The sequence below is a fragment of the Chinchilla lanigera genome, unplaced genomic scaffold (assembly GCF_000276665.1).
Source record: "Chinchilla lanigera isolate Chin_1 unplaced genomic scaffold, ChiLan1.0 scaffold00070, whole genome shotgun sequence".
Classification (NCBI taxonomy): Eukaryota; Metazoa; Chordata; class Mammalia; order Rodentia; family Chinchillidae; genus Chinchilla; species Chinchilla lanigera.
Genome location: NW_004955471.1, coordinates 5,985,150 through 6,011,965, shown reverse-complemented (window position 1 = coordinate 6,011,965; position 26,816 = coordinate 5,985,150). Strand labels below are relative to the sequence as shown.

At 40.3% G+C, this 26,816-nt stretch overlaps 1 protein-coding gene and 1 long non-coding RNA gene across 2 annotated transcripts in view; one reads left to right on the top strand and one right to left on the bottom strand.

Moving 5' to 3' along the window:
* Fam160a1 (family with sequence similarity 160, member A1) overlaps positions 1 to 26,816 on the bottom strand; it is a 244,571-nt gene extending 217,755 nt beyond the window's left edge. Inside the window, exon 1 of the mRNA XM_013522889.1 lies at positions 26,750 to 26,816. The gene's annotated coding sequence lies outside the window, so the exon portion shown is untranslated. The remainder of the gene's footprint in view (positions 1 to 26,749) is intronic.
* Positions 3,165 to 5,620, top strand: LOC102024328. Its single transcript, XR_001237053.1, has 3 exons — positions 3,165 to 3,479; positions 4,092 to 4,236; positions 5,311 to 5,620. It is a non-coding gene; the product is annotated as an uncharacterized LOC102024328 (long non-coding RNA).

The window sequence follows — 26,816 nt, the reverse complement described above, 5'->3', positions numbered from 1 at the left end:
AGCTGAACAAAAAGACAAAGATCCCTGCCTTTGTGATGCTTTGGTTCAAGCAGGAAACAATAAACACTAAATGTCTTATACAGCATGTAAAAAAAAAAAACAAAAACTTTTTTTAAAAAGACCAAAGGGAAAAAATATTAAAGGAAACCAAGAGAAAAGATGAGTCCTCTAGGGAGTGAAGTGTTTGGTTAACGCTCTTTCCCGATTTAAAATTCCACAAACTCAGATCAAAGAGGGTTCAGGTTAGAATTAGAGTTAGGGCTGTGTTAACTAAATAAATCCAATGTTTTGGCTTTTGGAGGAAAGGAAAAAGAAATACAATGAAAAGAATTGTTCAAGCTGGCCCTAAACTTTCATTCCCCCTGCCTCAGCTCCCAAGTAGTGTGGGTTATAGGCATGTGTTACTATGCCTGCTAAAATACCACATTCAATAAGAAACAAGTCCCCACCTCTCGACACAGCTGAATACAGATTTTGTGTTAAGCATTATTTTTTAAATTTTTTTATTCATACATGTTTGCAGTACACATTTACATTCATCTTAGGGTGTAGGCACATGTACTTCATACAACTTAATTCTTTTCATCCCCTCCATTTCCCACCACGGCAAGCATTATTAAATGTTACCAACTGCTGTCTAAAGGTTGATCTCTGCCTTCAATTAACTAGATTTACTTTTATCTTGATGGACTTTCTTATTAAAGGATCTTCAGTTATGTATCACACACTATTACAATTATTTCCAGGGGTCTGTCCACCAGAGAGCTGTCCAGTTGTGCAGGAATTTAGTAATACAGAATAAGAGTTAAATCTATGGATCACTGATAGATATGAAGCAGAGGAAAATGGCCTGCGTTGGCTCTTGTACTCAACCTTTTCTTCCTCGCATGTGTAGGAGGATCCCACCTCAAGGTACTATATTTTCAAACACATAACTCTCTGAGCCTCATCTATTTTCAAAACTGTCACTGACATATTATACGTAAGTGGCTTTCTCCTTATCTTTACCACCATAGAGGCCCAACACAGAACTTCTTTTGGACAATGCTGGGGGTTGGACCCAGTACTACACATCAGGCACACACACTACCACTGTGCTACACCCAAGTCAAGGAACTATTTTTGAAAGACTTAGTAATACCCAGTTCAGTCATTACTTGAGTAGCAAAAACATTCAAAGCACTGTAAAGCAAAGAGGAGTGATCAAAATCTTGTCTTCAACAGCTTTTAAACTAGCAGAGTAAGGCATATGCACCAATAGCTACAGTCACAAGGCAGCGTGGGATCCAGGAGTGAAGTGTTAGAGATATGTGAAAGGGAAGGGAGGGACTCTCAGCTTTACTGCAGCCAATATACAGAGGAAAACACGGTCTGTTCTAAGATTCAACGTCCTCAGGGTAAAAATAAACCAGCTACTTAGAGAAAGCACAACTATTTTTGACACTGAGATCAAAAAGAAACGTACCTTGTGGCTCCTAATATAAGATTCTATTTAACGTAATAAAATTCTGAACTTTTTTGTACTTTTTTTTTAACAATAAAGTCATTAAGTCTGAGTAAACTGAGCTTTAATGAAAACCAAGAAAGTTAACACAGACACAAGGGAGAACAGGGCCTGGCCCCACCGTGGCACTCAAATCTACCCCTGCACCCTTTCAGAGAAGATACTAAAACATTACAACCACATTTAAAAGATCTGCACTTCCTGCAGGATAAAATTTAGTTATAATCTAAATGAGCAATTGTCACGCATTACTTAACTGAACTTACTTTTTTCTTAGACAAACAGATCACAAAAATACTTTCATGTAAATATTTTGACATTCCATAGAAATGGGAAATAGGTCACTGATTTGAAACAAGTGTCTCCCATCCAGGAATTACTATTTCTAAAAGAAACTTCCCCAGAAGTCTTCGTAGATGTTCTTTCAATTCTACAAAATGTTTCTGCACCACAAATTTACATCCTCCCACTTTTTTTTCTTTTGGTTTTTTTCCGGTACCAGGAACTGAACTCACGACCTTGCGCTTGCCAGGCAGGCGCTGTGCCGCTGAGCTAAGTCCCCGTGCTGCTGAGCTAAGTCCCCAGCCCCCATCCTCCCACTTTATCAGAGAATTTGAAGGAAGAACACACTTTTTTCAAATGCAAAATCAGGAAATTTTTTACTGGAGGTTAAATAAGATAAATCTAGTCATCATAAATATCCCTTGAGTTATTTGGTTATTTTCATTCACAAGATTTTTGGTATAAAGTAGTGTACTTCATGTGGCCACTGATAGCAAAGGTTTCCTTTTATAGGATGAGAAAGAAAAGACTTTTCTTTAGAGAACTTAGTTAGCAAAAGGTCAGTTCTTTTTAGCTAACCACTGACCTACTAACAACTCAATAGTAAACAACCCACCAACACTACTCATTTGCAAATGAATGACCAAACAAAATTTCATTTCTTTTTGCAAAGGTTGATATACCTGGGAATGTATAACAGACCAAGAGGCAGAATGCACTGGCTCAATGCACAAGTATTTATTAATGAATGCAGCTCTCATCTGTTGCATCGTTTTCATTTGTTTTTACAGTCTGTTTACGCATACCACTTGCTTAAAAGTTATCAATAAGGACAAGGTTCACAGAAAACAGAAATCACACACTGATCTTAACATTCTAAGAATATCGCAGTTAGCTGCACAATGGCAAAATGAATTTAGCCCCTGCCTAATTCTATAATGAATCTGCAGTAGCTTATGAAAGATGCATGTATTGAAGAAAACTAAAATTTGAAAGAAAGCTCTGGACAGAATCAGAGAAACTAGAATAGAATTTAAATATGAAGACTGTAAGATCCTACTCAGTTACTGCAGTTAAAAACAGAATTTGATTCTATGCTTCCTAATACCAAGGTAAAAATGTAAACAGGGTTAGTTAGTTATGATTTCCTGTCAGGAATGAACATTTGCACTACTCCAGGAAAACAAAGCTGTTTCCTATCACCTACAATGAACAAGTTGCTCTAGGAGACAGCATTGAAAGGTGTGATTTTAAAAAAAAATGTTTTCCCCAATGGCATCACAACAAGTAAATGAGGTCACAGAGCTGTGTTTATGTGCTATCCTGGGAGTCACATTCTTGTCCTTCCTCTTCCTGACTTTCCACATGCAATCAGAACACTGCCTTACTATCTCCACTTCCACGGCCATCCCACCATCTTCAGCCATGGTCTACATCCTAGATCAGAATCCCAACCTCAGAGACCTCAAGAGCCTCCACACCCGCCTGTCAGCCATCTCTCTCTCCCACTCCCATTTACTTTATACACTGCTATGAGAACAAATTCCTAAGTATGTCTGTCTCTCGAAAGCCCTACAACAAGGGCTTCTGTTTGCCTGAAACAAGCTGGAACTGCGGACCCAACCCCTGTGGCCTTCTCCCTCACGCACCTTGTGTTTAACCTGTGGCTAAGTCTGGCTGCTCTCAAAATAAGGTATTATCTTTCCACTTCTGTGCATAGTAATGTCACCTGGGGTCACTTCCCTTCATCTCTTCAGGTTAAAAGACCAAGTTTAAGTATCACCCTACTCCGGAAGCCTTCCTTAGGTCTCTCATGACAAGTAACCACTTCCTCCTCTCCCCTTCTCCTGAACTTGTACAGAGCTAAATTCCAGGGCGTAACCTCCACGTCTCATCAGTCTCTCCCCTGATCAGCCCATACTACAGAGCATTCCCCAGTTACACCTGAATGTGCTTCTGGCCCCGGCAGCACAGAGCCATCCCTGAGTGTCCTCATGAGAACACTGAAGCTCTCCACAGCCAGCTTCACTAATAACGCTTTGTTCACACACCTATCACTACACATACAGAATCATGCTGCTGGTGGCTCTTGACAAGTCTGCCACCTCCAGGGCAGGGACCAGGTCTTACTTATCTTTGAACTCTGCTATAATTTGCTACCCAGCCACTCTCTGCATACCATCCTACTCAATTCTTTGTACAACAGACCTTTTCTTGCTTATTTATTGCCTATCTCCTTCCCACTGGACCGTAGTTTCTACAAGAATGCATACCTTGTTTGCTTTGTTTTCAACTGTCTTCCCAGTATCTACAACACTGCTTGGCACACAGCAGATGAGCAGAAGTTCTGGATGAATTAATGAAGAAATGAACCATTCTCAGCATCTAACCCAGTCTTGGCAAACAACAGACACCAAGTAAATGTCGCCTCCATGAATTCTGTCTTGTATGTAAGTTATTTTTATTTACTTTAGAAGCTGACAGTTGGTATCTTCGTCACTTTCCCCTTGCTGAGTCCCAATACCCAAGCCCACAACTTGCTCACAGTCTGGGAAGGCTTCAGGCCACAGTCAGCCGGCTCAAAGGCAGAATGGCACAGCAGAAGGGCCCGGCAGAGAGGAAAGCTGCTCACTTCCTAGAATCCAGGAATCAGAGAAGGGGAGATAAACCCTTCCGGGCCCAGCACCCAGTGACCCTCTTTTGGATCAGATCCCACTTCCTAACAGCAAGTCAGCTACAAGACCCCATAGTCCAATCACATTCCAAAAGTCCCACCTAGGAGGGCATGAGGCTTTGGGCAAATACCTAGATCTAAACTGTAACAGGCGGTGATCCTGATATCCTGTCCAGCACCTGGCATAGTGCCTGACACATATTAGGCCCATGACAAATGTCTAGTAGAACAACATGCTGGTGTAAATGAAGTTCTCTGAAGAAGCCACATCTATACAAAAGATCCTGCAGATTGCTTGACTTTGGGTAACTAGAACATTGGGATTATAGAGAAATGGATATGACAGGTTAAGAGTTAAAATTACCTTGGGCTATCTTAGACCTTTCATAGTCAAATACCTTAACTTCTGTATCTGACCTAAAATTCTAACTAATACAGAAACATCTTGGAATGTACCACTAAGTTTAGCAGACGTCTAGTCTCCACCAACTCTGTAACTAAGGATGTTGCAACACCTGAATCCTGTAGAGGAGATTCCGCCTTGCTGCAGCTCTCCTACCTAATGCTTCCATCAATATAACTGGCAAATGTGTTGATTTGTGACTTTCTTTTATCCTGCAACTATCAAAGTTCATGACTTCTTCCACAGTAGAACATGTCATTGAAGATAACTTGAATCCACATTTCCAGGCCATTGTCACTCGTATCTGGCTTGGAATAAACTTTGTTATTTCCTTTAAAGCAAGAGTAGTATTTCACATCAACATTACTTCAATTAAAGCTCAGTTAATTTTCTGACAACTTCTAAATCTAAATTTGCCTTATCTCTTCAATTACTTTTCTTCTGCAGGGTTAGGAATGAACCCAGTGGGCCTCAGACACGTTAGGAGAAGAGTTAACCACTGTTCCACTGAGCTGCGTGCACCCCAGCCCAGGAGTCTGCACTGCGTCGTACAGCACGCACACACGCCTCCTCCAAGGAGAAGCAGCCCCTCGCAGTGGTCAAGGTCACTACGCTGTCAGAGCTCTGCATTCAGATCCCATCTCTGCAATTATTTAATCTCTGTTCACTTCAGCTTTCTCCTTAGGAGATGGGTAAAGCTGTCATACAAAGCAGTCTGTTTCCTTCACAGCAGACTGGCGAATTAGCTGAATTCTTTATTACTCCTCCTTCACCAGCTGGGTGTGGTGGTGCACATCTGTAATCCTAGCACTCAGGAGGGTGAGGGAGGAGGACTGCTGTGAGTTCAAGGTCAGCCCGGGCTACAAAGTGAGTTGAAGGCCAGCCTGAACTGCATAGTGAGGCCCTGTCTAAAAAAGATTAAAAAAAACCCCACTTTTAAATTGTTCAACTCCTATCCTAAAGGTTTGGGGTTTTGTTTTCCCAGTTCTGGTGCTAGAATCCAAAGCCTTCACTCTGAGCTACATTCCCAGGCTTTTCCTTGTGACAAGGTTTCATTAAATCACTAAACTGCCCAGGCTGGGCTTGAATCTGAGATTTTCCTGTCTCAGCAGAGTATTGGGATTGTAAATGCATGCCACCACACCCGGTTTCACATCACAAGGATCTTAACATATGTGGCCTAACTTGAGTAGGTCCTTATTTAAAATAGCAGGGAATTATATTCATAAGGCATTAACTTTTCATGACCTCACAGCGTGACTTCTGCACCTCATGGTCATCATTCCCAGGACTTCCGGAAGACACACAGAAATAATTTCCCAATATGTCACCATGTCACATGGAAGAGTAACTCCCTTCTCTAATGCTCCACACAGGAAATAGCACAACAATCAGGTAAAGGATAAATATGTAAAATGTACCTATTAAATTCATTATATAATAACATAACCCCAGTTTAAGAACGGATGATCTTAAAAAACAACAACAATGAAGGACTTAATGCAAATATAAGTGCATCCCAGTCAAAATGCACGTGACATTATTCAAATCCCTCCAGGGAGAATTCCATCTGGAGGTAAGGCATGGTTGGCCAGGGATCACAGATGAAAATCAGCGATTCGGGTAAGAGGCCGTGACTCAGTGACACACACGTTTGCTGAGACGCACACAGATGAGCAGAGAACACAGTGAATCTCCCTCAGAAACAATAACAGGTTGTTTTCCACCAGCTTTAGGAGTAAACTTGTGGAAGGAGATATTTAGGATAGAACCACTCTTTAAAAGACCAAATTCGAAAGATCATTATGTCATAAATCCTGATATTATTGCTAGGCAAAGCACAAGTATCTGCAGAAGGAAATACTGTCTGAACCGAAGCTGTAGGAAAATTTGCATGCTTTTATTGGTGAGCAGTAAATGAAACAAAAAGCAAACGTCTGCTCTAATCCTCTGTTGCTCAGGTGCAAACAAGGACACCAGAATAAAAGGTCAGAAGAACTTTTGTTTCCAGACATGTAACCAAGGCTTTCCCAAAAATGTTAGTTTATAAAGCTGTCCACTATTCTGAAACCATCTACGTCGTGTAGACTGGAGCACATTTTCTCAAAGGTGAACAAATGAAAACTCTAGAGCTAGAGATGACCTGCACTGCGCTGTGAGAAATAACTTGCTTAGAAACAGCTGCTTTTATCAGTGCGGTATACATGTTCCCAAGGATTAAATGCAAATACAAATATATGATATGTGAAACTCAGTTAACCTTACTTAAGAATGAATACTGATTTCAGCTACCAGAGAAAAATAGTACACACCTCCAAAATTAAATGATAAGAGGAGTAGTACCTAGTCTAAAAGAGAGGTTAAGCGCTGGTAGCTAAATCAACATGGGTATTGAATAAATGAGTAATAGAACTTGGCAAGAATCCCTGACACTTTTCAATTAAAGAAGCCGGTCCTGGTTCTATGACTGGTCACACTAACAGGGAATTTTCCTAAACAGAGCTCACATCTGAAAACTTTACAGTACCTTATAACTAACTCGAGTCCCTATTACATTTCTTTCTGGTAAAAAACAAACTCTGCAAGATTTATTTTGCCTGTGGAGAACAAAAGCACAAAGATGAAGTGAAGGACTTAAAGTAAAATGCATCCTCCACATGACCAGAAGCAAAACTGAAACACTTGTTACCACATGAAAAGTGAAAGTTTTAACAGAAATGGAAAAACCCACATATCCACAGAAATATTAGTCTCTTCAAAGACTACATACTTATTACAAAAATGCCTGCCAACCCTCAAAACCTTTTAGGAACAACTCTTTTAGGACTGTCTTCATGCATAAAACATTCTTTTAAATTTCTCAACTGTGGCAAATCTGGCTCTTTAAAAATGGAATTTGATATCTGCATGTTGGAAGTTCTTTCAGAAAATAAAGAGAATCTCCAAACTGGATATTATTTTTAATCAAAAGGATAAGTGTTTCCTTCACCCTCCCTCCCGCTCTTTCCCCAGTGCGTGTGGGGGATTGAACCAGGGCCTCACAGTGAGCTACATTCCCAGTCCTGTTTCACTCTCTTCAGACTCTTACTAACCTGTCAAAGGGGCCTCAAACTTGAGATTCTCCTGCCTCACCCTCCTGAGTAGCTGAGATTACAAATATATGCCACCATGCCTAAAAGGTGCTTGTTTTTAAGTGGGGAGGGGATCAAATCCAGGGCCTTCACACTGACTACATTCCTAGCCTTTTTTTTAATTTTTAATTTTGAGACAGGGTCTTGCTAAACTGCCCAGGATAGACTTGAATTTGCTATCCTCTTGCCTCAACCTCCCAGCATGTTAAGATCACAAATACACACCACAATGCCCGGCTTAGCAAGTACTTTGGGGTTTTTTTGGAGACAGGGTCTTGCGTATATAGCCCAGGCTGGCCTTGAACTCACAATCCTCCTGCCTCAGCCTCTCAAATGCTGGGGCTACAGGCATGCACCACTACACCCAGCTTGGCAAGTGTTTTTCTTGAGTGGCTTGTAAACTACAGCTGCCTCCACATCCACAGGTTTGGAATCAACTAACCATGGACTGAAAATATTTTTTTTTTAAATTCTGAACATGTACAGACTTTTTTCTTGTCATTAATCCCTAAACAGTACAACTACTTCTATAGTATTTATATTATATTAGGTATTACACTTGGTATAGAGATGATTAACATGTATAGGAGGATATCTGTAAGTTCTGCAAACACTCTGTCACTTTATATAAGGGACTTGAGCTTTGCAGATTTTGGTATCCCCAAGGAGCCGGGAAACCAATCTCCCACAGACACTGAGGGATCACCGTACTTAAAGGACAATTCGTCACCTGTACAAAGTGCCTTTCTAACAACAGCAGGCAACCCCCCAGATGATTTCCTTGAAGGTACCCTTCATTTTGTACAGTCTCTCTGACACTGGCATTGTGTGTACTCTTAATCAACTTGATAACAGCCATATCTGACTCCATTCTTTCATGTTACTCATTAATTCAACCAATATTTATGGTATAACCTAATGAGTGCTAGGTTCTGTGCTAAGTGCTGGGAGTAGGTATAGTGGTAAGCAAAAGGAGACCCAGGCATGAAAATGATTTACATAAGCACACACATTATAACCAGTAAGTCCAGTGGAAGGAAAAACACATGGCGATGTAAAAGCCTACAATACTAAAATCGACTAGTTTAAAGAGGTTTTCCTAGGAAATGAATCCATTCAGCTGAAGTTAAATAGGAGTTAACCAGGGCCAGGCATGATGGCATGCATCTGTAATCCCAGGGCTTGGAAGGCTGCAGCAAAAGGGTCACAAGTTCAAGGACAGCCTGGACGGTGTAGCAAATTCAAGCCCAAGCTGGACTACACAGTGAGATCCTCTTTGTCTCAAAAATCCCCTTTAGCACCCAAAAAAGACAGAAAGAGAGATAACCAGGCAAAGGATACTAAAGTGCAGGTACAGAAATGCTGAGGGAGGAATGGTGTTCTGAACATGACACATGAAAAGGACTGGAAGACTAACCCTCACGTACCGAGGGTCCGAGAGGCATAGAGATGATGCTAGAAAGATGCACAGCCTTGCACACATGAAGGATCTCTGTTCACTCTCAGTGATGAGAAGCTTTAAGCAGATGTCAAATGGGAAGGGGAAGAGGAGAGAACATGACGAAATCCACACGGTTTAACTCTCACTAAGGGTAGGATTGAGAACCAAAGGCAGAGGCCAGTGCAGTCAGGAAGAGACCAACTCAGAGGCCACTGTAACAGCACAAAAGAAAGGGCAATTAGTAAACGCGGTAAGAAATGAATGGCTTTGAGAGATAGTGAGGACATGAAATCTGGAAAGACTTAGACAGGGACTCCCATATTCATTCTTTTCTTAAAGATGCTTTGATTTTGCCTAGAAGTTTCCTACTCATTGGAATCAAACATCAAACAAATGTTAGGATTCTTTTTCAGTCAGCTTTCCATATCATATTTATAGTATTTCTGCAGCATATCTTGAATAAGAAGAAATATTATGAGAAAAACAAAGGAAGTATCTCATTTTAGGTAAAAATGTATATTCCTGAAAAACTGTACTACACCTGGGTAATAAAACAAAGCACACCCTCAAAAACATTAATAATATTTCTTTCTTGCACAAAAGCCTGTACTAAAGAATGTATTATGGTATTTTACCAAGGGAAATGTAAACCACTATCTTAATTATTTTCATACATCATTCCTCCTTTATCACCAGGTACATAAACTGGGTAATTCTACAACTCTAAAAGGATGGGTTGGTTGAGAAATTTGTTACCACCAAGTTTCACAATAAACCATTTAGTAAGCAACTAGAATGCCCAAGAAACTTGAAAGGATTTAGATCTATCACTTCCAATGACTCTACCCTCAGGGGAAAGTCATTTTTATATCTATATGATATACTAGTTCCAGTTCACACCCTCCACAAAATACAGATTTTCCATAAATATGTCTATAATGTGAGTCTGCTACAATGGCACAGCAATTATTAAATAAAAATTACTGGAAGCTATTGTCTTGAACTAAGCTGCAGTAGGCTAAAAATCAAAACAGAGTCACTCACATTAAAGTTCCCTATCACTCAAACTGAAACAAAGCTGTTTACCTGACCTTCCAAGAAATTAGGATTAGAGAGAAAACAGCCAAATTTCCCAAGCAGGCCAGTGTCAGTTCGCATGATAATGAGTTTCCTCAGCTTTAATCCTCAGACGAAAGAAATAACTTTAATAACCAGATGGTAACTAATGTTATTTTCCTGTGGTTCTCCATGCTAGACCCCACTTTACAAGGGAAGTAACTGAAACAATCTCTTCATTTTTGTTTTTGCTTTCTTTAAGACCTAGTCCATCTATAAAACCAACCTCTTTAGCTTGGGCCATCAGAACACTTACTCTGTTTTACGGTACGAACTGCTACCCAATCCTAGTATCAAAACTAAACCCAATTACAGAATGACAAATATCACAGGTTCTCACTCATATGTAGAAGCTAAAAATGTTGATCTCACTGAAAGAAAGGAACACTTTCTAGAAGCTGGGAAGGCTAGAGAGAAGACGGGACAGCAGGAGGTTGGCTAGGGAGAGGAACTGAGACAGGAGGAAAAAGTTCTCATGTGTAAGGCACCGTAGGCCAACTGAAGTGTACTACAACTTATTACATATTTTATAAGGATCTAGGAAAGAGGAATTCAAGGCTCCCAACAAAAACATGAAAAATGTTTAAGGAGACAAAAGTGTTAATTATCCTGATATGATCATTATATACTGCATGCATGTACTGAATTATCATTGCCTATCATAAGTATATACAATTTTTGCATCAATTACAAAGTAATATATTCCCGACAACTTGTACCACCAGTGGTACATAGTATGTGTATGTACCACCAGTGGTTCAGAACCACCCCACTTGGCAGCAAGACAAGTAAGTTACACCATGTGGTGAACAAGCCAGATGTGGTGACCCACTCCTGTCATCTCAGCACGCTGGGAAGCTGAGGCAGGAGGATCACAAGTTCAAACCCCGCCTGAGTAATTTAGTGACTTAACAATTCCCTGTCTAAAAGAAGGTAGTTGGATGCTAAAGCCTTGGTTCAATCACCAATACCTCAAAAAAAAATTTTTTTAAATATATATGCCTTTCTTCAATCAGGGTGGTGGCACACACCTGTAATCCTAGCTAGCAGGGTTGCTAAAGCAGAAGGATCTCAAATTCAAGGCCAGTCAGGCAATTTAGCAAGATCCTGTCTCAAAATGAAAAAGGGCTAGAAAATGTTTGTTAGTGGTAGAACAGTCCTTGATTCAATCCCCAGTAGCAGATTTTTTAAAAAGAAAAAAAAAAGAAAAAGAAAGAAAAGAAAGCCAAGTAAAACAATTAAACAAATGTCATTTTGGAATTAACCTAACCAAGGAAGTGGACCAAGGAATTAACCTCTACAACAAAAACTAGCGACTCTGAAAAGGAGACAGAAGGGGACATCAGAAAGCGGAAAGATATTCTCTGTTCCTGGATAGACAGAACCAATATAATCAAAATGGCTATACTTCCAAAAGTGATAAACAGATTTAATGCAATCCCAATCAAAGTACCAACAGCCTCCCTTACGAAACTACAGAAAACAATCCTGAAATTCAAATGGACACAGAAGAGACCCGGAATAGCAAAAGCAACCCTGGGCAACAAGAGCAAAGAAGGAAGCATCACAAAACCTGACTTCAAGTTATATTACAAAGCTACACTGATTAAAAACAGCATGGTGATGGCACAAAAACAAATAGGATCAATGGCACAGACTAGAGAATACAGAAACAACTCCAGGAACATTCAGGTATTTGATCTTTGACAAAGGGACAAAAAATATGTTGGAGGAAAGATAGCCTCTTTAGCAAACGGCACTGCGAAAACTGGTAATACACATGCAGAAGATTGATTCTAGAGCCATTTGTTTAATCATGTAGTAACCTAAAATCAAAATGGATCAAAGATCTAAAAGTTAAAGCAGAGCCAGGGATAGAGCTCAGAGGCACAAGCGCCTGACTGGAAAGCGCAAGGTCCTGAGTTCGATTCCCAGTACCAAAAAAACTAAAAATAAAAGTTAAAACAGAAATAGTTTGCTGGAAAATAAACCAGATAAAACTCTTAAAGACAAAGGCTTAGACAAGGACTATCTAAACAGAATCCCAACTGCACAAGAAATAGCATCAAGAATCAACGAATGGACTCATATCAAATTAGAAAGCTTCTTCACAGCAAAGGAAAGAACCAACAGTGAAAAGATAACCCACAGAATGACAAAAACAATTTTGCCAGCTGTTCCTCAGACAGAGAACTATAATCTACAATACAAAAGGACTCAAAAAAATTGGACCCCCCAAAATAAAAGACCCAGTCGAAAAATGTGCAACAAAATGAATAGACACCTCTGAGAAGAAATACAAATAGCCAATAAATACATGAAAACAAGTTCAGCATCTCTAGCCATTAGAGAAATCCAAATCAAAACAATATCAAGATTCCACCTCCTCCAGAAAGAATGACTATCATCAAGAAATCAAACAACAAATCCTGGGGGTGGGGATTGTTGGTGGTAACATAAACCAGTACAACCAACCACTGTGGAAATCAGTATGAAGACTTCTCAAAAACTAAAACTGGAAATTTCATTGACCTAGATATTCCCCTTCTAGGAATCTTCCCAAAAGAGTTAAAGACATCATATTATACTACCACATGCACACCCATGTTTATAGTGGCACAACTTATAATAACTAATCTTGGAATTGGCCATGAATGGATAAAGAAAATGGGTATTTAAGGATAAACTTGAGCCATTTGTAAGAAAAAAAATGAAAGCACCTTGAGCTAATGTTAAATGAAATAAATCAAACATGTAAGTTTTATCTGAGAAAGTCAAAATATCAATAAAGGGCAAAATAAAGGATAGATATTAGGAAGTAGGGAGTAGACTGTTTGCAAAAGGGAAGGGGATCAAGAGATGGAGGGAGGGGAGAGGAATGAGATTGAAAAAAAAAGAACATGTGTTATGTACATACACAACTCCCCACCAGGAATGCAATCATTTTGTACTGCAAATTCATACTAATAAAAAAATAAAAGCTGGGGAGAAGAAACAAACATGATTTTGTCCTCTGACACAATGCAATAAAATGCTCAGCCAGCTTTACAGATTAGATGAACATGTTAAACCAAACCTTGAGACCAAGAGTTCTCTGAAACAAAGGAGTTTACTAAGCTACTACAGATGCCAGCCAGAAAAAGAACCACCTTCTAAAACAAGTTACCCCAGCTACCAGCAGCAAGGCTGGATAGCAAATGAAACTATGTCCACAGACCTAAGAGCCAAGAGTAACTCCATGATGAGAATTTAAGGAAAGAATGCACAAATTGTTTACATCGAACCTACACTGGCTCCACATAAGGGGTACAGAAGACGGAGGAGATGGATGATACATAAGAAGTAGATTGACTGAGCTAACAGTATGGCCAGCTACACATGAACAGTGTGCAGTGGTGCCCAGTGGTTGACTGTTGGTACTTATGTCAAGGCTCAAGGACTTTCAGGACTGCAAAGCAATCTTTTGTTGGGGTGGCCCAGAGCTCTTGGCTGATAAGACTTCCCTTACCTTTGCTCTTCTCCATTCTCTAAAGCTTGTAATGTAAGGACACTGCGGATGTTTTTCTTGTAACACATATACCACAAAAAGTCTAATTCTGTACTGAACTGGCCTCATGTTTTTGCATCTGAGTTACCCAAAACAATCTGTACCACAAACAGCTCACCACTAAGAGGAAGCTGGACTTTAGTATTCTCATGTATCAACAACAAGCATACCATCTAAATCCTAACCCATAAAAAATGGTCTAATTTTGAGATTTTGCAATGAAAGCTTATACCACTCCCTACAAAATGCAGCTTTTAATTTGGAAGTAAAGAAATTCAATATAAAATTTTCTAAGGAAATATAAAACCATATTAAGTCAATAGGTTGACTTCTAAAGGCTAAGTACATTCTGGTTTTGGCAACCTAAGCCCCAATCTAAGTTCTATTTAACAGAGATTCTGCAATATAAATTTGTTTTTCTTCCCTGAAAAAAAGTAAATATTTTATATATAAAATATATACAAAGTAACTTACATAGCCTATAGCAGTACTACCTTGACATTGTCATCATACACGTTTACACCTAAATTGGTATACAGGGTGGTATTTTAAGAAATATTACACTTCTGATATACTACAACAGCTCTTTGGAGAAATGCTGTGCTCTGCTTTGTGTGGTTGCATTTGAATTATACCTTGAAATCTTTCTAGCACAGCGAGGAGAAGGGAATATTGCAAAAATTCTCAATAGTTCTGGTTTTTAAAGAGAAATAATAGATTAAATTGAGGAATTAGAAATCTCAAGCCTAAAAAAGCTCAAGCCTTCTAATGCTGTAGAACTACCTAGAAGAGTAATTCAGAGAAAATGTTAATCACCGCTGAGCTATACTCAGGTTGCTTTCCATGCAAGTTGCAGCTCACCTGAACATTTTATGATCATGCTACAAGAGCTGAAAGATGAGCTGTTCTTAACAGTAAAAATGCCAGCCTTTTCATAATTCTACCTGTTCAACAAAGTCGTCATGGGAAGATACTTTGCCAACGGTCTTCAAATCCAACCTAACCACTTCATGCACTCACCAATGTGCCAGGAAGAAGAAAAGTAGATTACCTAAACCTCCAGCCATTGTATAACTTTTGAATTCCAAGTGAAGGGATTTTCACTAGCCCTTTACTTTTCTCAAAAAATACAAAGAAATATTTCCAAAAGGGTGGTGCCATCACAGGTAAGAAAAAAGGCAGAAGGAGTTTACACAAAGACACACATCTTGGAGGAGAGAGCAACATGAAGACAGAGCAGAGAAACACATTCACAAGCGAAAGGCCAGCCACTAGAAGCCGGAAGAGGCAAGATCTCCCCCAGCATTTCTGGAAGGAGTGCAGCCCTGCCTATACAGTATCATGCTTTGAGACTTCTGAGTCCAGAACCATGAGGAATAAGTTTCTTGTTTTCAATCCATCCATGTTACAGATGGATATGAAATAGCCCCCAATGCTTAGTACTGAAGGCTTGTCCCCGTGCTGCAATGTTCAGGAGGAGGGTTTCTGAGAAGTGATTGGATCACGAGGATTCTGACTCTATCAACGATTCATCCACTGATGGCTTCATAATCAGATAGCATTGCGGGGAGGGTATGGAAATGGAGGAGGCAGGACCTAACTGAAGAGAGTGCATCCTGGGAGCGTGCGCTGAAGACTGTAACTCGTTCGCAGCCCCTTCCTCTCTGGCAATCTCTCCCTCACCGTGTCCTGACTACCTGGAGGTGAGCCGCTTCCCTCTGCCACGTGCTTCCTCCATGATACTTTCCCCTCTCTGCAGGCCTAAAAACAATACAGCCAGGCTCATCATTTCAGAGGTTTCAGTTCATGGCTGCCCGGAATTTTGAGAATTTAATCATTTCTCCCATACGTGGGAAGCAATAATCCCCCAAATAGTCCGTTTTTATGATGCTGAGGACTGACTTCAGGGCCTTGGCCATGCTAAGTAAGTGCCTTAACCCTGAGCTAATAAATTCCCAGCCCTGTGCAGTTTAGACTTCTACAATTTGGGACCACAGGAACCCTAATACAAGCCCCATCGTCAGCCTTGAAAATTATGACCAGGGTGACCTCTGCCTTTCCAGTTTTGCTTCTCTACAAAGAACATTTCATTATATACTGTCCTGATTTTCTGTGTGTTAACATGCTACCTGTCTTCATCTTTTTGGTTTTGCAGACATACAGCCTGCACACCTACTGAACCTCCCACGTGGTCCCTAGAACAATGTTAACAGAGCCTTCATGCATAAATAACTATCCCAAGAATTATGACTTCCACATTAAGCACTACACATGTGTTATCTATTTAATCCTCATAGAAACTCCCTGGGGTGCCCATTTTTTTCTTTCTTCTTCCCCTTCTGTTTCCCCAGGGTTAGGGGTTGAAGTTCTTTGCCCATGCTAAGCAACTGCCAAGTGCTCTACCACTGAGCTACTCCCGCAGCTCAAAGGAGTAGTGAAACGTGGGGGAGGAGGGTGCGCGCGCATATTCTATAAGAGATAGGGTCTCACTATGCTGCCTATGAAGTCATGGTTCTCACGCCTCAGCCAGCCTCATGCCACCACACTCAGCTCTCTATATGGTATAGACAAGGCAGCTAAGGCTCATCAAAGAAAAGTTACTTGTCCAAGGTCACACATTTCCTAACTGGTACAGATCAGGGATTTGAACCCTATTTACATCTAAATTGCATCCACTTTCCACTATGGCAAGTAGTTCACACAGTAATAAATCCTTGCTAATTATCTTACCAGAAGGTAAGGTATAACTGATCGAAGACCTCCATTTGACTTCTAATTTTCCTAACCCCCAAGTGTATGTTTCTCCATCTTTACAAACAATAACATTAATAAAGTAACAGATAAATGAGCTATATGAAAATAGGTCTTTTGAAAAAGTTACAATACAATTTCTCCAAAATTGCTAGTGGCAAGCTGAAGACTAAATGGTGGCATTTCTCTCAAAATAATGGGTAAAAGGAATGAATATTTAAGACCATTCTGTCAGAACAAGTTGTATACAACTCCCCAGGCAGCAATAATTCAAAACACCAAAAAGAGATTTGTGAGCACCTGTCAATGGGTGACACGCCTACAGCTCTCCAATTGCTCAGAGGAATATTCCTGTGTCATCATTAGACACTAATCATTACTGAGCACTCCCGTAGCTTGGAGGCAAGAACTAAAGGCCTTTCAGAGGAAAATGGTTCCATCTTCAATAGTTTATCAAGGAGCGGGGTGGGAAGCAGTGATGGCAATTTCCTGGCAAAGAATCTGAACGTCACTAGCTCTCACTGCTACAAGATCACACCCTATAGGACAACCTTCTCAATTCCACACTTGTATCTCCAGTCCCTACTGGATAGTTCTACATGAAGCTCCTACTAACAGATTAAGTTTGGGGCAACAATGGTTTTTCAGCATCTGGCCAAGTACCTTCCACTGAGAAGTATCCCAACAATGCTTGCTGATCCTTGTCTGTTTCTTTTTCTTCCTCCTTTCTCATTTTCATCACTTTACTTGAGGACCTTATTACCACATAGGCACTCTTCTAGAGCATGCAATGACTGTTTCTAGAGGGCCAAAATACTCCTTCAAAGAGGCACACTCCCCAAGGACTGCCACGAGTTCGAGGCCAGCATGTGCTACATGGTGAGTTCCAGGCCAGCCTGAACTGCATGGCAAGACTGTCTGAAAAAAGACAAAGAGGCATGCTCCTCATACACAAATTGGCATCATCATAGCTCAGGGGAAAGTATGCCCTTACAAACAGTTACATCACTGGCAGCAAAAGATGTGTTCACTTATACACTTTGGTAAAAGATAAGCTCTGAAGGACACAACCGCTGTCATAGACTCAAGGATATCTCAGATGAGATACATATGCAAAATGATTTTATAAACCATGACTAATTCTGTTCTTAATATAACTTATAACTACTACAAAGCCACATATCTGGGAAGCAGTGGTTGCACAATTTGAAAAGGCTAACTAGGTCTAGATAATAGAGGTCTTCAGCAACAAGAAGGGAAAAAGAAAGAGGTCCCCTAGGATACAACATGAAGCCTAACCAACAAAACAGATGTGGAGAGTGAAGGGCCCCAGCTTAGCAAATCCTCATTCGATTTGAGAAATGCTACACATCATGTAGTTCAAATGCTGAACTACATCTTGAAATATAATGCCAATGTAACCAAAGCCAATATGGCCAATGATTCCTAGAACTTTATATTTTATTTGGCGAGACAGTCAAGAAACAAATGTTATAATAACTAAACAAAACATAATATACTAAAAGACAAGTATAAAATAACACAATAAAGAGGACAAAGAATACAGAGGGTTTCTAACATTTTGAGTAACCAGCCAAAAGGAAAAATGAGGTCAAATCTCCTATAATGTTCCTCAAAAACTACATCTCAAGCAAGGAAAAAATAATGGAAGTCATGATGTACTTGAATGAAACTTGCATGAGATTTGACAAATCCAAACGTCCTAGGAACATACAGCTCTCTTGCCCTATTTCTTCTCCACCTTTGCTCAAAACTATTGATCCAAATGTGCTACACACCATACAAGGTATTTAAGGAGAAAGACGGGAATGGATTTAGCAAGAGGCATAACAAAGGGAATTACAAGAGACAAAAGCAAAGCAGATGACAACATGAACAGCTGCAAACCAGTACCTCAAGAACTGACAAATTCAATAGGACATTAAACATAATCTAATTATTTTCCTTAGAAAAAATATGCTCTCAGTCAAGGCCACAGGCCCAGGCCCCTCAGACCACTAAGCCACTTCCCCAGCCCTTTAAAAAATTTTTTGAGACAGGGTCTCACTAAATTGCCCAGGCTAGACTTGAACTTGCAATTCCCCTGCCTCAAGCTATAGGTTTCACTTTTAGTCTTCCAACAACTAACAGGCCATCTCTGGAGCACAGCATGGAGAACAAGTTCTGGCCCATGAGGAGTGAATTAAAGATTTCTTCCATGGGCTCAAAATGGGGAGGACAGGCACACAAGCCCTCCTTTGGCTTTCCTTCCCTAGGTAGATCATAGAGCTTTGAAAAACGAGCAGAACACACTGGCTACCTACTAGGTAAAGGAACAGCACCACTAAGAATGGTAGAGTGTTTGTTGATATGCGCTTGGTCCTGATGCTAAAGGATTGTACAGTCCATCTGGGAGGGACAAAAGTATAAATGCAACACTAGACTGCATCAAATGACTAAGTCTCTAAAATTTCAGTAGGAAGAGTCAGATGCTAGGAAACTGCTAGAGGAAAAGACAACCCAGGAAGAAAGGAGCACAGGGGTTCGGAGGTAGTCTTTTAGGATGGACATCCCTGGAATGAAGTGGAAGGACTGGTCTCAATAGAAATGAGGAAAAGGGGAAGATGGTGTGTTCCGGAATGAAAAACAGCCTAGCATGGAACCAAAGCAGAGAGAGGATCTGCACGAGGCATCAGGTGACAGATACTTGAGTGTTAGGGTTCTTGAGAGAAACAGAACCAGAAGAGTGGAGAGGGTGTTTATATACAGATTTATAAGGAATTTGTGCATGCAATTCTGAGGCTATGAAGTCCAGACATCTACAGCTGGTAAGCTGGAAAGTCAGTCACTGTCTCTGCTCAAAGACAGAGAGAGAGGAAAGGAGGGAGGGAGAAGGGAAGAAGGGAGAAGAGGAGGGAATGACTGCAGGAAAGACGGCAAGTGCTTACACAAATTCAGTCAGGCCCTCCACAATAAGAAGGGCAATTTGCATTACTGAGTCTACTGATCCCAAAGCTAATCCCAGGCAGAAACACTCAGACACACCCAGACGGTTTACTGAGCAACTTGTGGCCCAGGCAAGTTGACACAAAAAATTAACTATCACACCTTGAGCTGAGTCATCAGCCAGCTGGCAACAGGGACCATGACGGGTGACATAAAGCTATATTTTATAAAATCACACTGACTAAAAAAAAAATCACACTGACTGTGGCAGAAAAATGGATTAGGGGAAGAAAAACTGAAAATAGAAACAAAATGAAAAATATAATTGCCCATATGAAAACAAAAGGCAAATCATCAACAACAAATATTTCTTTACAAGAGTCTATTCAACATAAGGCACTCTGCTGGGTGACTGAAATATGGATTTGCGCTTATCTCCCTAGAGTTTAATTTGATGTCAGGATCTAACCCTACACAAACCTATATAGAAGGAAGTGGAGAAGGAAGTCTAGGATTCCAAAGGTCAGCAGGGAGAATACAGATTTAAGAACTGACCACATAGGGAACAGTGCCAAGCTGAGAGGTGGTGCCTGGCATGCCTAGACCGGAAGATCAGAGAACAGCAGGTCGAATGAGTCAGGTTGAGACAGGAAACCTACTCAGAATTACTCATTTTATAAATGACTGTGATGGAATGGCCACTCCTCAGTGACAACCCAATCCAGTAACAATCAAGAAGTAGGACTCACTTAAGGAACAAAGGAGATGGGAAAACACAAGTGTGGGATTGCTGCAAGCTGGTTCTTACTCAAGGGCAACTCCAGTGTGCACTTTCCAAATAGGACATGCAAAATCCTAACCAGGCACGTGGTGGAGAAGTACAAGCAGGAAATTCAGAAGTCAAAACTAATCAAGCTGATAAGAAAATATTAACTACTAAGTCTTTTAATACAAGCAGTAGGTAAGTATTGAGTACTTCGGTGTTTCCTGCAGCAAATCAAGGGCAGTGAAAGATCGAAGTCCTGCTGTCAGATTTTTCATAAGCATTTAAATACGTCTTGCTTAAAATAAGCCAAAAGCACAAACATTTTAGAGTATGTACCAATTATGAATGTGTATTTATTCATAAGAAGATTTATAAGGAATTAGTACGTATCAAAAAGTAAACTTGTGTTAGAGAATAAAAAATAATACTTTAGACACGTTGCATTTCCCACAAAAAAATCAAAATTTAAGTATATGCAAACCATAAGATTTCTCATGTCCTAATCTAATTTTATTATAAAACTTTTTCATACCAAAAAAAATCAAAAACCATTTTTACCAATAAGACAAGCATGGGCAGACATTCTTATTTTGAGGACATAAAAAGTTGTCTGTTAAATGACATGCTGAAGATCATATATTTAAGACATAACTTAGCTGGGCATGGTGGCACATCTCTTATAATCCCAGCACTCTGAGAGGCTGAGGCAGAAGGGCCACAAATTCAAGCTTAGCCAGTAAAACACAACAATTTAGTGATAAACCTTGTCTCAAAATAAAAAAATGTTAAAAAGGGCTGGGCTATATAGCTCAGTACAAAGGTCCTGGGTTCCATCTCTACTACCACAAAACAAGAAAAAAATAACAACAAACATCCTGTATCACTGTATACTCATACACAAATATACATTATGTGTATATATGTGTGGATATAGATACAGGATTGTATGTGTATAGATCTATGCATGTAAAAAATACATTTGTTTCTACTCACTCTGACAATTACAACCTGAAATGAATAAACTGTAGAAGTCCCATGAACGTACACGCACACACAAAAAAAATGTTCATTTTGAGGACTAAAACTCCTCTAATGGAATAGTTATGAAAGAAGCTTGGACTAAATAAAAATATTACTCAAGTCTTTACAACGGTCAATAAAAAACTATGTTACAGGAATTCCTGAAAAGTTCCTGCCCAATGAATCTGAGTCATGAAATTTAGCCGAAGTATCTTATTTCACACTGTGTATACACAGAAGAGGGAAATCAGTCTGTGGCACTTTCTAAAGCCCAAAGATCCTGAAAATGACCATGACCAATATTTCAACAGAGGCAAACTGTAACAATACAAGGAGAAGAGCTCAAATATATTCTCACCACCTTCAAGAAAACTTAATGGATTTGTGAACTCCTTAATGGCATGTCCTAGAATAATGTTCTTAAACGGTTTTAGAAAAAACAACTATGCTTCATAAAAGCTAATTAGCAAGGATAATGTTCTTAAGAAACTGTTAAAAAAAACCCTATGCTTCATAAAAGCTAATTAGCAGATCATCCAACAACTGCGGAGTATTTTTATAGCTGTTATCAATTACCATCTTCTCTTTGGGGAAAACATTAAAACCAAAAAGAACCTGAAAGGTGAGGAAATGAAGTGACCACCACCTAGAAGCTCAGCATTTTGCACTATTCTGACCTCACCTGGTCATGTACTAATAATTTCCAACTTCAGGCTTGTCCATTAAGAAAGAAGGCGTTAATATAACTAAAGCTGAAGGGACCGTGTTTAAGGAAATGTAAGCTACAAAAATTTTAACATTTTCATACCTGTGACCCTTTGAGAAGCCTTTCTTCCTGAAGACACACAAGTACACAGTGATACACTTTCAGGGATGTTCTCTAAAGAACTCTTCTCAACATGAGAAAATGGGAAACCCAAATTCCCAATAAGAGAAATAAAAATGCAGTACTACACAGCCAATTAAAAAAAGAAAGTAAGAATAAGCTGTAGGTATGGTCATGAAAACATTTTCAAGATATACTGTCAAGTTAAAAATAAAAACAGGCCGGGTGTGGTGGCGCACGCTTGTAATCCCAGTACTTGGGAGGCTGAGGCAGGAGAATCACTGTGAGTTCAAGACCAGCCTGGGCTACAAAGTGAGCTCAAGGCCAGCCTGAACTACATAGGGAGACCCTGTCTCAAAAACACATACCAAAAAAAAAAAATTTTTTTAAAGTAAAAATAAAAATAAAAACGAAGGGCTGGGGATAGCTGAGCGGTAGAGCACTAGCCTAGCATGCACAAGGAACTAAGTTCCATCCCCAGCACTGTATAAATAAGTAAGTACCAAGTTGAAAGTTGCATGACATGATCTTAGTTGCTATTAGCAACCACAGTAATAATATATTTTATATGATGAAAAATTTGGGGTGAAAATATACATATTTATAGCAGTTTCTCCAGAATATAAAATTATAGTTCATTTTAACTTTATGTGTGGATATGGAACAATATTATTATGAGTGCACTCAAAAAAATCAAGTTTCATTTTAAGTTAGTGACACAACTAGAAAAGAAAGAGAAGAAAATCTTATTTATAAAGAAAAGAGAAAACTTCGGGTTTTAGAACAGCTCTAAAATATTATCTATTTCTACCTCTGTTTTGGAAGACATGAGAATCTTTACCCTCTGAACTTCAAAATTAAGCAACACACACCAACTCAGTACAGGCAAAGTCCCCTTAAGTATCTTCTTGGTAAGAGCTTCTCAGCATAAAAACCCAGCCCAAGCCCCAGTATTTATCCAGTTCAACTGAGAAACACTGTCACCTTCTACACAGCTGTAGACAAACCGCATCTACAAAAAGTACAGAGTCTTCAGATTCTGAAGACATAGGAAACATTTTCATAATGAAAATGCAAGGAATTACAGATAACTATGTTTGAATCCATAGTCCTGTACCTTATTCAAACATTGTAAAAACTAAACAGAAGAAAGAATTACCTAGAAAGGTAACTGAGGAATCACTTGTGCTGGAAAATTTTCTGCCTATCTGAGAAAGGGTGTGAACTTGTGCTGGGAGAGGTCTGTCCCTCCACTTACAAGTCCTTGGGCAAATCATGTGAACTTGTATGCATCAGTCTCCTCATCAGCAAAATGAAAGATCTGGAAATACACAACCTCTGCAGTCCCTATCAGTGCTATAATTCTGGCAACACACCTTTATTCTTGCTAAAGGGCTTCATAAAAATATACATGTATAAAGAATAAAATTTTATCCAGTATAAAATACATAGCCCAAACCAGCACTTTGGCCTTTCTCACCCCAGTTTCACTCTTTAAAAAACAAAAAGTTCCTTAATTCCTCTATTTTTTTCTGACAATTACTTCTGTATTTGTAAACCACACACTTTTATTACTATTTACTGGTTTTTTTTCCCCAATTTCAGACATCACCAAAAGTGCCCTATCTGATCTACTGGAACACTAATTCACCCATGACATTCCCAGGGCTTCCCTCCCAAATATAACCCAAGTCAGCTAAACTTTGTTAGACAGCCGCACTGTTCAGATGCTAGGATATAAAATATACACATCTTTATGTATATAAACGCATATTTACATATAGTACTTTTGTCCTATCTCCACATGAGTTTACATTTTGGTTAATAAGAAATAAGATCTCACGTCATATCTAAAAACTTCATAAAATCTTAAAAGGAAAAATTAAAAGCATGGCCTGTAAGTCAAACATTCTGAATTCAGACCTCAGTCTCCTACACAAAAAAGCAAAGTATGTGCATTCAAGTCCTTTCTTATCTCTGAACATCAGCTGTTTTCCTCCTGTGTCGTCTAACAGAACTCACTGCAGAATGTTTAAACCATGTGACATAAGATTGGGTGTGGTGGTACACACGTGATCCGAGTACTTGGGAAGCTGAGGCAGGAAAATTTCAAATTTGAGGCCAGCTTGAGTTACATAGTGACTTCAAGGGCAGCCTGAACTATATAAACAGACCTGTCTCAAAAAAAATCACATGGCATAAATGTAAAAGCATTTTGTTAATCATAAAGCACTACAGAAGTGTTCACTTCTGTTATTGTCTTTACTATGAAATCTCTATAAATGAAGATCTTGTAGTTTTTTTAATCACTCTTGAACACAGTTCCCCTACCTGGTTAAAAGCTAAGAGAAGTCACTGGGCGTAAGAGTGGAACACACCAATTGCTTCAAGGCCAGAATCTGAGGGGCCAGATCTTCAGTGAGCCTCCGGGTTCTTCTATGAGACAAATGTATGCAGAATAGAGATTAAACGTCTACACAGAGATCAGAGAAAGTAATTTTGCTGTTTGTGAACAGAAGAGAGATTCCTCATCAAATTTTCATTTTAGAAATTATACATAATTTCATTCCTCAAAGGTAACATTTACCTGTTTCTTCTATTTACCTCCACATTTCTCCATGATATTTGCACATCTGCTGCTTGATTTGTAGTCACTGTCTATGAATTTCCTATTACAAAAAGAACTTTGCAGAGCAAATGTTTTGAACCAAACCTGCGAGGCAGAGCACAGGACTGTCTCCAGCAATGCATTTCTTTGCCTCTGTAAAAATAGAACACTTTTCATTTCTGTCTTCAAAGGCCTCCACTAAAAGTGGTACAATACATAGTGCCTCTACTTTAGAAGCAAGGAAGCTAGCTGGGTAGGTGGACCTAAATCATTAGACCACTCTAAGTCATCCCCTGAGTCCATTTCAGAGATGCCCACCCTCTCTTTCCCTGTCCACTCACCCTGCATTGTTTAATTCTGTTCCTTTATAAGAAAAATGAGAAATGTGACCCCAAACTTAATTCATTTCAAGGTAGACATGGACACAATTCTTAGGAGCCTTGTGGAACGAGATTAACTAAGAGAAATCAACTTTCAATCATCTGAAAAATTATCTAAAGCCAACACGTGCACAGTATTAAAGCACATATTTATGGTCTGAATCTCCTGTTCAATTTCTACCCAAAGAAGACCACTGAAGTTCTCCAAATGTGAACGTTGACTGCGGTCCACTAGGTTTGGGCAGCTTTAAGGCCAACACCCTATCTGGTACCAGATGCCCTGGGGAAGAGGGGTCAAACTGGAGACCCTGACCGGCAGGCCTGGTACATTAACGACAAAATCTTTTCTCCTGTTAATCAGCAGGATAAAGGTGATTAAGCGGGAATTATTTTTCAATGACCTATATAATTTCATCGGGACTGCTATAGCTATTAGCAGGGAGCACCGGACTTCTTAATGAGATGAATGTGATAGCAAGGCCCTTCCAGAGAAGCGAAGGGAGTAGCAGCCCCAATCTATAAACAAGCAACAATTGGTAGGCATTGTCCTTCCTCCTCCTGAGGCTGTCTCGGCTCAGTTTTTGCCTCCTTTCCTGTACGCAGGGCGGAGTTTTCTCAGCCCCTGCAGGGGCTGCAGCACCTGCTGAACGGTGTTAGCTGGATCTGTTGTAAACAGTCGGGTCCAGGAGCCCAGGGATAGCCCTTCGATAATTCACCAGATCCATTCACATGGTCCCCGAGGTCCCAAGCAAACAGGGCTGCCGCTGCCACCACCGCCTCCTCGAACCAGGCTTCAAATAAAATAGCTAGTTCTACCCCCTCCAAGAAGTGGGTTAACAACAGCGCATTGTTGAGAAGCAAGGAAAACACACACGCACACGCACGCACACGCAGTAACAACCACGACCTGAATGCAGTCTCATCAGCGAATTTATGAAATTGAGCAACAGCCGCCCAACAAGTCTTTACCCCAGGAAAGTACTCCAACCTGACTGGCACCACCTGTCTCTTGTAAATGTATGCAAGCAGGCTTGGAGAGGAAAACTGAGCCAGGGCTCCTCGCCTCTGCCAGTTCCTCCCTTAGGACCACACCGCTCGGGGCCCAGGGACCGAGGAAGGGGGCGGAGAGCCTGGCGATCTCGTCCTCCGTCCACACAAGCTGGCCCCGTCCCCCGGGGCCCGTCACCGAGCACCGTCCCGGCGGGCAGAGCCCGCAGCCCCGGGGGCCACCTCCTCCGGCCCGGTCAGGGGCCTCGTTTGGGACACTGCGCCCCGCCGCCCGGCTCCCCCTCCTCCTCCAGCACCTAAAAGGAGACTCCCCGGAGCGCAGCGCTCGGGCCGGCACGCCACGTACCTGCGCGCGGCCGCGGCCCCGTCTGCGCGCAGAGCCCCGGGACGCGCGGAAAGTTGGAGGCGCGGCC